The following is a 15,564-nucleotide window of genomic DNA, read 5'->3' as shown; positions in this document are numbered from 1 at the left end:
GTGAAGGACAGCGCCATGCTACCTAGAGGGCAAAAGCCAGTAACAAGAATAAGAAGTGCAAAGATCTTGAAGACGGAATGTCAGAACTATAGTAGTTATGATTGATTTCATCACTTTGCATCTTATCTCATCACTACTATCATCATATAAAACGTCACTTGTGTTATCTGATTGGTAAGCTCCTTGTTCTTCTACAGTGTTACTCCTAAAGGTATACGGACAGGGGTTCTTAATTCCATGTTGAACACTGAATCCCCTCGTGTTGGGCCTGGTGCCTACCTAGCACACACCAGGTCCTTGATGGTGAGCGTTCGTATAATTAAATGAACAAGTGATGGTTAAATGCACAAATGGTAAAGCAGCTCCCTAGATGACCACAGATCACAGGTGTTGCTTGGCCTCCACCCTTGTCCACTTGGAACTTACCTCCAAATCCCAAGAGCTGCCTCTCCGCAAATCTCCACCAATGACATTGGTGGTGGTGGTGGTGGTGGTGGTGGTGGTGGTGGTGGTGGTGGTTTTTGTTATTGTTGACCAAGATAGCATGTTTGGCTAATGAGCTCCAGAGAGTCAATGCCTCATCCCTATACTGGTGACTAATAGAGTCTTAAGAGAAATAGGCAGCAGCTCCCTCATTCCTCAAATGGGATTTCTCTAAAGACAGAGCCATCTCAATTCTGAGAAATCTCTTGCATTTTGGGGGTTTTGGCAATATTCGGACTTCGGGGGTTTGGGAAATATTTGAACTTTGGGGGTTTTAGTAATGTTCGAACTTGGGGGCTTTGGCAATGTTTGGAGGCCTTCTGAATTGTCACAGAGGCTTAGAGAAGAAGGGGAGGAGATTCTACTTGTGTAGCAATCAGAGGTCTGTTTGCTACTAAACATCTAGCAACCCCAGAGATAGTTGTCTGCAAGAGAGGTTTACCAATCTCAAAACAAAATCACTGGTTCTGAAGCGAGAAATCCTACCCTGAGGCTCCTGTCCTCCACAGCCTCCCAGCATTTTCCAGCAAAGAACAGCTCCAGTTGCTCAAGGTTTGATACGCATCAGTTACTGGCTTTCTTCCCTGCCCTGCCTCTCTTCCATACCCTCTGGGGGTGTTTCCTACGGTCGACTACCAAATAAATGGCTTGCCTTTACATCTCATTTCTGAGGGAATCCTTACCATGACCATCCCTCAAACCTCATCTTCCTCAGCGGCCACCCACTCCTTAGAGCCTTGGAGCTGCTTTAGAAGGTCCCACGGAGTAAGCAGCTCACAAAGACATCTGAAAGGAGCATCAGGGAGACAAGGAGAGTTGGTGCCATTCTATGGAGACTCCAGCTCAGCAGAACCGAGTCTTGCTCCTACGTCTGGAGTACCTCACCATGGAGGAGGTACCTGGGCCAGGACAATACAAAGAAGCTTCTAGACGTGTGTAATCCTGCCCCTGGAGCTCACAGGACCCCTCCTGGGAACACGTCTCATGCTTGAGTTATACCTAGTTTCCCCATGTCTCTCATGACTTTGCTTGTTGCATGGTTGTTGACGACTCTTTGAATCCTAGCCTTCCATGACTAGGAAACAAGCAAACCAAACCCTACCATTCCATGTCCCCACCCCTATGACAAAGCCTTGTGTCTTCTGCTCAGAGCCCGCCCCCCCCACCTCTGTCACTGTCCCCAACAGTCCCAACTTAACAGTGCCGGACAGAGCAGCACCATGGCAGGCTTCTCTGTCCCTTCCCCCTTTTGGTGATCCACCCTCATGGTTCACTTCAGATTTAAATTCGGCACATCTCTCATTTTTATCCCCTAGAAACAAAGAAAAAAAATCAATACGTTTGCTCATTTTCTCAAGATTGACTCAGGTCCAAGTCCGTAACACCTCCATCATCACCACCACCACCACCCCCCATTGAAACACATGAACAAATGCATTCAATCACTGGTTCTATACCGAATACACTACATTAAGGGTAATGGAGAAAAAGATGTAAACTTTCCCTCCTATTTAACAAACATTTTAAGGCATGGGATTTCTTTTTGGACCAACTTTATCAGTAAGGTTCCTGTCACTGTAACAAAATACTGGAGACAATCAATGTATAGAGAACTGGTTTATTTCATGAGTTTGCAGGTTATATAGTCTGTGGTTGGCTACATTGGCCCTGTGGAGACGCAGTACAACATAACAGGAGCACCTAGCCTCACTGGGGAAACCCTCCCCTGTCAGAGCGGAGTTGTTACACTTGCACTGGGGAACCTGTCCCTGGAGCAGGGCTATGAGCTGCTTACAGTGACTTGGTGACATTCCTTGGCTCTTGACTGCCAGGATACCTTTCCATCCAATCTGTGATGCTCACAATGGGGGATATGGCTCAGCAGTAGAGGGCCTGCTGAGCATGCACAGGGCCTTCATTTCAATCCCCAGTACCACAAACAACAACAAAATTAGAATTTGGGTTATTTTCTTTAAGCATCAAAGCTTTGAGAAGAGAGCGGTTTCTTGATATGGTGGTTTGAAAGAAAATAGCCCCCAAAGGGAGTGGCACTATTAGGAGGTGTGGAGGAACTGTGTCATTGTGGGGGTGGGCTTTGAGGTCTCCATTGCTCGAGGTACACTCAGTGCAGTACACAGTTCACTTCCTGTTACCTGCAGATCAAGATGTAGAACCCTCAGCTCCTTCTCCAGCATCATGTCTGCCTGCGTGCCACCATGCTTCCCACCCTGATTGGTAATGAACTAAACCTCTGAAACTGTAAGCAAACCCCAATTAAATGTTATGAGCTGCCATGGTCATGGTGTCTCTTCACAGCAATAGAAACCCTAACTAAGACACTTGGCATTGGTAATTTCAATCTGGCTGGGGTGACTAAGGCATATTGTGTGAACATTCAAGGATCTCGAATACTGGGACTTGGGCACTTTTTTTTTCCCTAAATAATTCAGCAATAGTGTGCTTGGAAGAAAGTTTCCAAAGCCTTGTGAAATTACTATGTATTTGCTCAAGTGAGTCTCAGTAGCCATGAAATCCTAGTTGCCTTGGGAATGAGACAGTCTGTTATTTGAAAACCATGCCATATTTCCAAACGAGAAGGGTTATAGCCGTCATCGCTTGGATATAGTCATCCATGCTGACATGCAGGTGAGGTAACTCTCTCAGAGGGCATTTTGATTTTGTAACTAACTTCCTTCTAGAGTAGTTGAACTGAGGAGGGTAGAGCTTTTAGAAAAGGAGATCCTTTCTTGTCCATTCCTCTTCTGGTTCTCTTGCCCAGGGAGTAAGCCATACAGGCCAAGCCAAGTGGACCCTGAATCTAAAATCTAGAATTCTAAATATAAGAATTCTAGAGGCATACCCTTTGATACACTCATCAATATAGAAGCTAGCTGATCTGCTATCACAGTATGTGCAACTGTTACTTAAGTAAGAAGTAACCACCAAGCATGGTATGTTCCCACAAATGAACAACTGGGTAAGACAGGATCTATGAGTCCTATGCCCTGGAATCTTGTCATAACTAATTTCATGTGTCACTTGGCTCAGCTGTGGTATCCAGTTAATTCATCAAACACCAGTCTAGATAGGTATTTTCTAAATGTGGTCAACATGTACAATCAGTAGACTTAAAGTAAAGCAGGGTTCCCACCATGAGATGAGCAGGCCTCACTCAACCAACTGAAGATTATGATGGCGAGTGGTGAAGTTACTACAATACATTGCAGAAACCTTTTTATTTCGAGCTGCCAGCCTATCCTGTGGATTTGGGACTCCAGATGGTAATATCAAGTTTTTTAAAATTTGTTTTTAACCATGTATATGTGGAGGTGGAGGGATGGTTCAGGTATGCACCGCCCTTACAGAGGACCCAAGTTTGGTTCCTAGAACCCACATTGGGCAGCGCATGGCCACATGTAACTCTAGTTCCAAGTAATCCAGCACTCTCTTCTGGCCTCCATTAACATTGCATTTGTGTGCACAGAGCCACACATAGATAAATATACTAAAATAATTAAAATTTTCAAATTATGTGTATAAGTGTATAACTGTATGGGTATGTGTATGTGAGTGCAGGTGTTCCCAGAGGTCAGAAGAAGGCATTGGATCCCCTGGAGCTGGACTTAAAGGCAGTTGTGAGATGTCAGACATAGCTTCTGGAACCACTGGATGTCAGGCAGGAAATAAACTTGGGTTCTCTGAAAGATCAGTACAAGCTCTGAACCACTGGGCCAGCTGTATTTTATTACCTCTTTCTTGAGTGTCTGGCCTTTTGGCCTACCCTGCAGGTTGAAACTTGTTGGCTTCCAAGAACTTATGAGTCATGAGCCAATACCCCTTGTCTCTTCCTCTTCCTCTGTATACATGGAGAGACTAGACAGAGAGACAAACAGAGAGAGACAGAGACAGAAATAGAGACAGAGAGACTATTATTAACTCAGATATGCTCTATATAAATATATATACAAAAGGTTTATGTATGTCTTTGTATTTAGAAAGGCGTATGTGTGGATGTAGATCTATCCCTGTTCTCTGCAGAATTCTGCCTACTGCAGCCTCTGAGACCGCAGCCCCTCAGAGAGCCGGGTCTGCTAAGGACCCTCCCTGTCCCCAGGCCTCTCTCTGGAAGAGCAGTGACCGGGAACAATCCAAAGGAGGCCGAAAGCTCTCGGGGCAGGAACTTCCTTCAACTCATTTTCCAGGTCTTTGTAAAACTTCTAATTACTAATGCAAGCTCATAAAATGAGCTATTTTAGGAAAATAACCAAACAGAAAGGATAAGGCTTTGGGGGACAGAATCTAAAAGTGATTTAATGATCATTTTAATCCCTTAAAATGTGCTTTTCCATGCAGGCTTCCACTGAATCTGGAAATACCTCTCAGGAATATGGTCATAAATACAATTATTAAGTTCTAGTTATTTGAAGTAAATGGAATAAAACAGAGGAGAAAGAATCAGGCGTTGTTCCACCACCAGAGCCCATGTGATTTCACAGGAGTTCTCTAGGTCCCTGGAATTTGTGCTTTTTAAAATAATTTATGCCATTCAATGATATTAAAGTAAAGTGGATATCTAAAAATAGTTCAGACGAGAACTTGGTGTTTTCATGAGCGGGCCCAGAGTTGAAAACAGTGTACATGTGTGCGTGCACACACACACACACACACACACACACACAGAGGACATAACCTTCTTCTTTCTCCCCATGCTGTATTGCACCAATTAAATATGTGTCATGAACTCATAAGAGATAAATGAACACATAAGGATTGTCATCTGCCATTTTCTGTCCTTCCCTCCCATCCCCTTGATTTTCCCAGCAGAGTCACCTGAAGAATTTGACCCAACTATTTCCTTTGCTTTGTGAACACCTCAAAGACCCAGACAAGCAGATCATTATTACCTCCAAAATGATCATGAATCTCACAGAATTCCCACTCTATCCAACTCTGAGAGACTCTTCTTGTCAATGTATATTTCCGAACTTGGCATTTTCTAGCACCATTTACTTTCACGTCTGCCCTTGTTCTGTTGGAGTCCTGTCCTTGACCTGGCCAAAGAGGTACTTTTGTTTTAGTGTTTCCGTCTGTCCGCAGTTGTGTGATTCCAAGGGACATCTTTAAGAAATCCTGGTAGAACAGCCCCAGTCGTCTGCTGCTTGTGACAATGACGACATCTTTCATGAAGGGAACCATGGAAAAAGAGGAGAAGAAGAGACTAGGGAGATATGGAGGGGGAAGGGGAGAAGGGAACAAGAAGCAAAGGAACCTGCAAGTCTCATGCAGGCAGGACCCCAATCTCATTCACCTTTGAATCTCTACCTATCAACATCCTGCCTAGCACATAGGAAGTACCTATTCCATGTAGCTAGAGTTTTCCTGCCTGGCCCACAGTCAGGACAAATCTCTATCACCTGCCAGTCCCACAGCCGCTCAGACCCAACCAAGTAAACACAGAGACTTATATTGCTTACAAACTGTATGGCCGTGGCAGGCTTCTTGCTAACTGTTCTTACAGCTTAAATTAATCCATTTCTATTAATCTATACCTTGCCACATGGCTCGTGGCTTACCGGCATCTTCACATGCTGTTTGTCATCGTGGCGACGGGCAGTGTCTCTCTGACTCAGCCTTCCACTTCCCAGCTTTATTCTCCTCCTTGTCCCGCCTACACTTCCTGCCTGGCCACTGGCCAATCAGTGATCTATTTATTGACCAATCAGCAACACACTTGACATACAGACCGCCCCACAGCACTTCCATGTCTGGGCTGCCATATGATATGAAGAAGGATGGAAAGGAGAAAACCTATAGGAGAAAGGAAGAATGGAGGGAGGGAAAGAGGAAGGGGAAGGAAGTGGAAAGAGAGGGACAGGAGGGACAAGACAGGACTGTCCCTGGCGGTGTGCAGAAACATTAAATAACGCACACTTTCTGGATTCATGATGACTGGCTTGAATTCCAGTCCTGAAACTCACTGTCACCTTGGGCAAGCTTGTTAATCCTTCTTATCCTACTGTCCTCATCGGTAAGATTATTATAGCTCCTACCTCACTGAGCCGCCATGAGGATTCAATTTAACAATACAAATAAACAACGGTCCAGCAGCAATGCGAACTATGATCCTCCTCCTCATCGCGTATCTTCATGGTGGCGTGAACACAGCACCTCCTAAAGCTGCTACATCCTTGATCTTGGAACTGGGTCTCCCATTCTGAAAATAACCTTGATTTGGTAACCTGTGACCATTAAGAAATCTGTCTGGAGGGTATTCATCAGCTGGTCCCAGGAGGTAGTTTTAACAGGCTGACTTCATGTCAAACAGTGCTTTAAGACACGGTGAAGCACACTAGAAAGGATTGGATGTTTATAGTTTAATTGACTAATTTAACATTGCTTCTCCATGTTCATGGAAGCCGTACTCTAAGAATATGAAAAAGATGTATCTTTTATCATAGAATTGATTGAGGGCAGGGAATTTTCTGTCCCTGAATTAACAGTGGAATGATGGTCCCTTGCATTCCAGGATACTTCCCACAGTCCAAACCCACACAAGTCAGTCAAGGATCAGAGCTTACCAGCACTCACTCACCTGACAATCACACTTCCTTTGTAGCGTGGAGGAATTCCCTTCCTGACGGCAAATGTTCTTCAGGGACGTGCCTGCTGGGCTGGGCACTGTCTCATGGGCACTCAGGGGAACTGACCCAGTAAGCCTGCTCAGAAGCAGATGACCACCATCTCAATCAGAGTAGAGAGCTCAGAGGGGGTTTCTAGAGAGAGAAGATAGATGATGAGAATATTCAGAAGGAGGCCTAAGATGTATATTTGAAGACCACACTTGTCATAGTTTTTCCCATTCAACAATATAACAAATTCTTTCTTTAAAAAAAAAAAACAGGCATGCTGAGTCACCGTCTAGTCACACATCTGTCTCACAAAATCACCACCCTTGGGTTATAATATTTCATTGGTCTTCACCCCGCCTATACATCTCCTAGCCCATGGGCGCTAGTCTCATTATATGACTTTTCACCCATATGAAAACTAGCCAAATGATCAAGACTTGTTTTCAGAATAAAAGAAAGAATAGCAACCGCCTGTGCCATGGCAAATAGGCCTTGAAGATTGCATTAGGTGCCAAGGCTGAGTCAGACCAATGCAGCCAGGACAATGCGCTACACTCATCAGAACCTTCAGTTTGGATGTCCACTGGCATCTTAGTATTGACAGTTTACAAGGTCACATTTTGCGTGATAGTTTGATTAAAGCTAAAACCACACCAAGTTCCCATTATCCCCATGAGGCATGCAAGCTCCTGTCCACTTGCACTGACCAGCAATTCTCCCCCTGACCCTGCTTCCTCTGCACTGTCTTCCAGATCTTGGAAGCTGAGGTTCTTGAAACAAGGACTTGAGATGTAGCAACGGTATCGCCTGCTGTAGTAGGCAGATCAATGTCATACTGTCCCTAAGGTGCCCACCTCCTCAACTGTGGGACTTACGGCTTTATTTATTACACTACACAGCAAGGAAAAAATACAATTTGAATATATAACTAAGGCTATTAGTTATTTTATTTTACAATAAGAAGTAGGGCTGGGGATATTACTCAGTGGGTATAGTGTTTGCCTAGCATGCACAAAGTCCTGAGTTTGATCCCGAGCCCTATATAAACAAGGAGGGTGGCACATGCCTATAAGTCTATACTCAGGAAATGAAGGCAGGAGGATCTGAAATTCAAGGTGATCCTCGGTTACATGGTGAGTGTAGGGCCAACCTGGGCTACATGAAATCCTGTCTCAGGGCACTAAAAGTGAATGGGAAGGCAGAAAAGTCAGAACAAGAGAGGCAGGAAAGTGCTGTGGCCTCCTCTCAGGTTTTCAGACTCAATAGCTCTGGGTGAAAGCTGGAGATTTCGCCTTCTTAGCAAGTCTCCAGGTTATTTTCTGGGGCTGTTGTAACAAATTAGCCAATTGCTGCTGATTTTGAAGATGGAAGTGGCATCCCGGGACAGAAGCCACAGGATGGATGTGGCAGCCTCGAGAACCTGCCATATTAAAGGAAACAGAGATTTCCCAGAGCCTCCAGACAGGAACATATTTCTGCCAATATGATGCCGTAAGACCCATCTTGGACTTCTGACCTCCGTAAATTTAGTAAATGTATAGTGATTTAGGCCACTAAGTTTGTGGTCATTAGTCACAGCAGCACTAGCAAACTAATACACTGGAGATGTTGTTAAAAAGACAAACTCTCCAGCTGCACCTAATATCAATTAAATCAGAAGTTTGGAGGGTGGGGCCCAGTCTGTCTCTCAACAAGCCTCAGGGGCTTCTGATGCATGCTACAGTTTGAGAATCACGCACTAGACTAAGCAATCACAATCATCCTCTGAAGAAAACACATCCAGACACAGATCCCCAAGGAAACTCAACACGAGCAGCTAATGACTTGATTAACCACGATAAAATCTACCAGGCCTGGGCTCTGCCATGACATGCATACAGCAGGGAACCTAACCAAATCTCTGGTGATTCAACCTCCTTGGGGCTCCAGGTCCTCATCTGGAAGACCAGTGGTAAACGTGCCTGCATCCCAGAGCCTTTTCGGGAAGTCTCTTTTGGAATTTGTTTATTATCCCAGCCAGAGTTTCGGCCACAGCAATCACTTACCTCTTCCTCACTGCCCTGAAGTGATATGTGTAGGCAAGGGCCAGAGCCGAGAACCGAAGAGTTCAGATGCCCCATTCTTAGATGAAGAGAAGGATTTGGTAGAAGGGCCAGGAGTTTTTGAGCTTGTTTTTATTTTGTGTGTGTGTGTGTGTGTGTGTGTGTGTGTGTGTGTGTGTGTGTGTGTGTGTGTTTATGTGTATGCACATCTGTGTATGGATGCATATGTGTATGTGTGCATGCATATGTGTAGGACCGTCTCTGATATTGTTCCTCAGGTGCCATTCACTTTATTTTTCTTTTTTAATTAGGACAGGATCTCTCTGTCCTAGCATGGACCTCACCAAGTAAGCTAGGCTGGCTGGCCAGCAAGCCCCAGCGATCTTCCTGTCTCTGCCTCTCCAGCACTGGTATTACAAGCGTGTGCCACCATGCATGGCTCTTTTATTTTTACATGATTTCTTGGGATGAAAATCAGGTCTCTGGGCTTACAAGGCAAAAACCCTTTACCAACTGAGCTCTTTCCAGGCTGGAGTAAAGGCTCGTATTGTCCACAAAGTTGGGTCCATGAGCCAAAGTGTGTGTGCTTGCACAACTATCTCAACATGGTCACTAAGTGGTCAGTCAACCTGTGCTTGAGTTCTCCAAAGAATTCCCCACCTCCAATGGCACACTCTTCCGTTCTGAGAGGTTCTATTGTCATACATCGGGTCCCTTCATCTGGTGACCAATTTTCTTTGGACCTCATGTTTAGTTTTATTTGCACCTACACTATGGTTTTAGTTGCACACTCACATGCAAGAGTGAACTATGGCTATCTTGTAGGCTCACTGGGTGCATTCATGTGTTTTCTCAGGGCTGTTGGCCTCCATTGACCTCAGAGGGAGGCATGTGTGTAAGCTGGGCAGGAGGTAGGCATGGGCCCTGCAAAAGGCAAAGTGCTTTAAAAGCCTTTGATGAAAGGCATTAAGGCTTGAAAGGGTTGTTTCTGAAATACTATACCTCCCTTTTAAGAACTCTTAAGATCTTGAGGGCGATACTCTCTCACCCCAGAAGAATTCAAGCATGAATGTTCTCAGAGCCACCAATTAAGAATCCAATTCCATGTCCCCAGATGCTCATTTCCGCCAAAATTACCAACTTGGGTCTTTTTTTTTTCCCCTTCAAGGAAGAAACTAAGCAATGCTGAATATGATCTCAGAGCTAAATAGCCACTACATGGTATTAACAAATTGAGATGTAAAAGCTCAACAGCTCTATCTAATATGCATAAACTGTAAATAGAAAGAAAACCCCAAGGCACTCTTATATTACTAATTTATTAACCCAATTGTTTTACATAGCTAAATTATGTGTCAGGCACAATACCTACCCTCCTGGGACTTAGAGATTCTGTTTAAATGTCAACTCACCTACATCTGTATAGTCTTATGGCTCAAATCATCTCACAAAATAATTTAGAGAAATTCAATTTATTGAACTGGAATGCACTGAATCTTTGACTCAGAGAGCCACATGATGTTATTTTTTATCCTTAGAGATAGATGCTAGAAATCTAAGACAAAGTCCTCAGTGGTTTTTAGTTGCTGCATGTTAAATATATAATAGAATTCTGTTCTTATTCATATTTTTTGAGGCAGGTTCTCACTATGTAGCCCTGGCTGGTCTGGAACTCACTGTGTAGACCAGGTGAGTCTCTGACTCACAAATATCCATCTACTTCTGCTTCTTGAGTTCTTTAAAGGTGGACACCATTTTGCACAACTTCTTATCCATTTTTTAAATGGAAATTATTGACTTGCATGTCAAGAAGAGGTTATTTAGTAGAGTGCATTGGACTTTTCTGTCCCACTCTATGTTCATTTCACCCAAAGTTCAGACCTGGTAGCCAATGTCACTGGCTGTTGGCAATAATTTTTGAGCCTGCATCATTCCCTGTGACCTCCACCCACTTCTAGGAGCCAGAGTGCTTACTCCACTCAGTGACGAAGTATAAACTATCAACTACTAGCATTCCACTAGTCCCTGTCATCACCCCAAAGTGTTATACTTACCTATGGGTTGATCTCCATACCTATGGGTTGATCTCCATACCTATGGGTTGGTCTCCATACCTATGGGTTGATCTTCACACCTATGGGTTGATCTTCACACCTATGGGTTGATCTTCACACCTATGGGTTGATCTTCACAACCATGGGTTGATCTCCACACCTATGGGTTGGTCTCCACTCCTATGGATTGGTCTCCACACCTATGAGTTGATTTCCATACCCAGTTATGAAAAATCAGATGTTTCAGATGTTAGAACTCTATGAAAGGAGAAGAACTATCCTTCTGGATCATGATGCTGACTGTGACAGAGATCCAAAGAAAGGCTTTAGTAAGACAGATTCCATCTTTGATGAGCCCTTAGAACATCATCCCAAAAAAATACTTCATTACAAAACTTATCCCATGTCCTGCCCTAAAGCAAAAAGAAACCCTCTCAGGCCCTTCCACATCAAGCATAAATGTATAATTCTTGTAAATTTATAGCTTCTCTAATCTTGAAAAGTGGGAAACAAAAGTATAATTTTCATTAAGCAGAGTAGGACTTCCTTATATGACATTGTCTTTCTTAATAACTGGGTTTCTTCCAAACAGAACCAATAGGTTATGTGTGTGTATATTGAGAGAGAGAAGGAAATTGACTTTTAGGAGTTGGCTACCATGATTGTGGAAGCTAGAACATCTGAAATCTTCAGGGCAGGTCAACTGACCAAAAGACTGTTGTATCTTTGATGTTGCTGCTGACATGCAAAGGCAGTTAGTTAGGAGACAGATTTCCCTTTTCCAGAAACCTCAGGCTTTTTTCCTTAAGACCTTCAAGGAATTGCTTGAGGCTCATTCACATAATAGAGACTAACCCACTTTATTCAAAAACTACCAATTTAAATGCTAATCATACCAAAATTATATACACAAAAACATTTTTAAAGTGGGTGCTATACATACTCTGATCTAACTAATTTAACATGCAAAATTGATTGTCCCATCTTACAAAGGATGGTCCATTAGAAATTCAGGGCTCATAAACTCTTTATGGTAGCATCCTCCTGACCTTTCCCTTCCAGGCTAAATAAGCCTGGCCCTTTGACTCTGTTCTAATAGATGGCAGTCTCTGCCCTCCTCATTCCCTCCTAGGCCCTCACCTCCCTGGATTCACACTTAGCTTTTATTTCTCTATAGCTTCCTGGTCTAGATGCGTTGTTGCTTTCTCATGGCCCAGTGCTTAGGTTCAAACACAAGGCATTGTATGAGGGAACCGAACTCAGTCTTCCACACTGGAAAATCAGTGTTTTCTACTTAGTTACCCAAGATCTTAATTAGTTGGTGGGGATTTGTTGACTTTGGGGAGCTCTGTGCCCCCTTTCTGCATTATACCTAGAGTCTAGCACCTACTGTTCTATCTGAATAATTTTTTTTGGCATTCTTTTTCTACAGATTCAACACCTTTATCTTTTTAGAACAAGAAACTAATTTAAAGCTGTTTCTTGCATCATGCTATACCCTGAGGAAGAATCTAGGCTAAGAGGGAGAAATGGCTAAAATTTTCGCTGTAACTCGACTTTAATGCCATGGGGATACTCAACGGCTCTGCAGCCCAGAGACAGAGAAGTCCACATGGAGAGGAATGGACTTGCCAGTCCCACCTCACCAACTACATGACTCAACACTTTCAAAGTAAATCATCTAGTTTCTGTCAAGCCTTCAAATGATTCCTCAAACCACCTTGAAGACATTGTTGAGCAGAGAAAAACCACTTCTAATGTGCCCTGTCTGAATGCCTGGCCTGTAATTGATAACCAGTAGATACTATACTGTACACTATTATAGAAAGGACGGTGTAAAAATGATTTTTAAAGTAAAAATAATAATATATCATCAGTTCAAAGTAAGAGTTATTTCTGTAGAGGATAGTAAACAAAAGGTAAACACAAAAATAATTGCTAAGGAATTAGTAAAACTTTAAGCTTCCTTTGGATGATATTCATTAGGATGGATGGATGGATGGATGGATGGATGGATGGATGGATGGATGAATGATACATAGACAAAGAGACTATTATGGTTCAGTGATGGTAATTCTGTGTATGAGTATGTATTTAATTCAACTAGATTGTGTTAACATAACTTTAAGCACATGTGGCCCAACAAATAGGAACTTAACTTCAACCTAATAATTTTGAAGATGCTTCCTCCCTTCATTCAACATGTTCTTCCAGGTTCACACCCTGAAGAAGTTCTTATATCAGAAGACAGGTACAATATGAGTAGGAGTATTTCATAAGATCAAAAGTCCAACCTCATAAATAAGTAACTACAGATATAGAGCCAAAAGAAATTCCCACAACAATAAGATGTTCAAGGACTTAGTGTGAAACAAAAACAACAGGATAGAAATCATTACATTTCTGTGAAGTCAGATAGTCAAAAATAAACAATATATTGGTTAAAGTTCCCAGGTTTCTCCCTTCCTTGCTCTGCATATAGAAATGCCACATTTGTGGACTAAATATTCTGTGACATCATACCCTCATACAAGCAGCTCTCCAACTCATATTCCATGTTGATGGGCCTAACATGCAATTGCACAGGGTTCAATGAGCAAAGTGTTGGACTAAGTACCAGTAGGCAGGATGCTGGGTGGGCCTGCAACCTCCCCCCACCCCCGGTGAATTATTTCCTTTCTCCTCCCAGATGAACCCCAGGGCTAACATGAGCTACTGTGTTTCTAAATGGCTGTTTCCTGAATTTCCTGATTGGTTAAAGAAGAGGTTACATGCCTACTCAGAGGGAAAAAAAATACAGCAAAGACCTCTAGTGAAATGATAGTCAAGTAATCTCTCCCTCTACCATTTATTATTTTGTATTCTGTTAAAAACACAGCACATATTGTTGGGTCTGGTATATCATTAAATGGTTAGATTTACAACATCTTAATGTTAAATCTAAACCTTGGTATCTTACAGGACAGATCTATATATTTATTACCAAGAAGTAGTTATTCCAGAAGACCTAATTGGGTGCCTGCACTCATTATTTTTCTTGTTGCCGTGGAAAATGCCTGATAAAAGCAACTGAAGGGAAGAAGGCTCATACTGGCTCCGTTTTAGGATGTACACAGCAAGGAAGTGTAGCATGGGGCATGTACAGTAGCTGGTCACATCATATCTACAGTCAGACAGAGAGCAGAGAGCTTTAAATGCTTGTACTTAGTGGCCTTCAATTTTTCCCCCTTTTTCCTTTTTTATTCATGCTGGGGCACTGTCCATAGGATAATGGTACCCACATTCAGGGTGGATGTCCCCTTCTCAGTTAAACCTCTCTGGAAAAACCCTAGCAAATATGGTCAGCGGTGTGTCTCCCAGGTGATTCCAAGCCCAGTCAAGTGGAACGTGAACGCCAATCACCACAGTGCCTCAGTTGCTCCTGCTTCAGAACCACATGATCCCATCCAACTATGAGAAGCTGACAAAGGGGTGTGGGGAACAAATGCAAACAAACAAACAAAACTACCTTGAAATTCATCAACTACCAGTAAAGACAAATCACAGGGAGAAGTCACCGATTGAGGATGTTTTCTGCAAGAGGCAGAAATGGATGGCGATTTTCACAAGAACCTGGGCAGGCGACAGCTCCTTCTCTTCCCTGACATCCTTGCTGTGTCTTCAGCACTCAGGGAAGGACTGCTTGGGCTACTCTGCTATATAAGCTTCTGCTACTTCCCTCTCCATCCTCCACCCAGTCCTTATACATGGTTTAGTCAACTACAAGTCAAATGTTCACACCAAACATTGTTGCTGCAGCCCACCTCCTCCCAATGTCCTGAGCAAGACAAATTTCAGGTAGAAATGTCTGCCGAACACACCCTTTTGTACAAAGTTAGTCCTGCCTATGACAATGTGTTGTACAATATTCAGGAGGGCAGAGGAGATGGGTCCTCTGGCCAACAATAGTGCAGAGTATCTTAAAGGATCAGCCATTGAATGTTCATCACATTCTGGGCTTATCTCTGTCCCAACTCATTTTCATTTTCAAATAAAGTTTGCCAGTCCCTGCACTAAAGAATAATGGGAGGAAACAATCATTTTTAGAACATATGTAGGCTTAATAGTCTCCACATAGTTCCTCCAACTGATCATATTAATGAGATACCAAAGATTCAAAATCACCGAGATTTTTTTTTTACAAGGTGCAGTTTTAGTGCACGCTCCTGGGGTGTGCTTGTTCCATGGAAATGAAAGCTGTCATTCCTCCTTATCTTTCCCTCCTGTGCTTCTTCAAGGGGATCTGAACTCCCAAGAGAACTGCGCAGCCCTAACGTGTCAATTTCTAGACATTCTAGTTGAGTTTGAAATGAGAAG

At 43.1% G+C, this 15,564-nt stretch overlaps 1 long non-coding RNA gene across 2 annotated transcripts in view; it reads left to right on the top strand.

Moving 5' to 3' along the window:
• The window catches only part of LOC128113456 (uncharacterized), a 65,466-nt gene extending 50,554 nt beyond the window's left edge, over positions 1-14,912 (top strand). For both annotated transcript variants that reach the window (XR_008219479.1, XR_008219480.1), the window contains one exon: positions 12,641-14,912. This is a non-coding gene — a long non-coding RNA (uncharacterized LOC128113456). The remainder of the gene's footprint in view (positions 1-12,640) is intronic.
• Positions 14,913-15,564: the final 652 nt, after the last annotated feature.

The sequence above is a fragment of the Peromyscus californicus genome, unplaced genomic scaffold (assembly GCF_007827085.1).
Source record: "Peromyscus californicus insignis strain IS unplaced genomic scaffold, ASM782708v3 Scaffold_18__1_contigs__length_77618521, whole genome shotgun sequence".
NCBI lineage: Eukaryota > Metazoa > Chordata > Mammalia > Rodentia > Cricetidae > Peromyscus > Peromyscus californicus.
The sequence above is the reverse complement of the archived record's forward strand: the minus strand, read 5'-3'. Positions and strand labels throughout refer to the sequence as shown.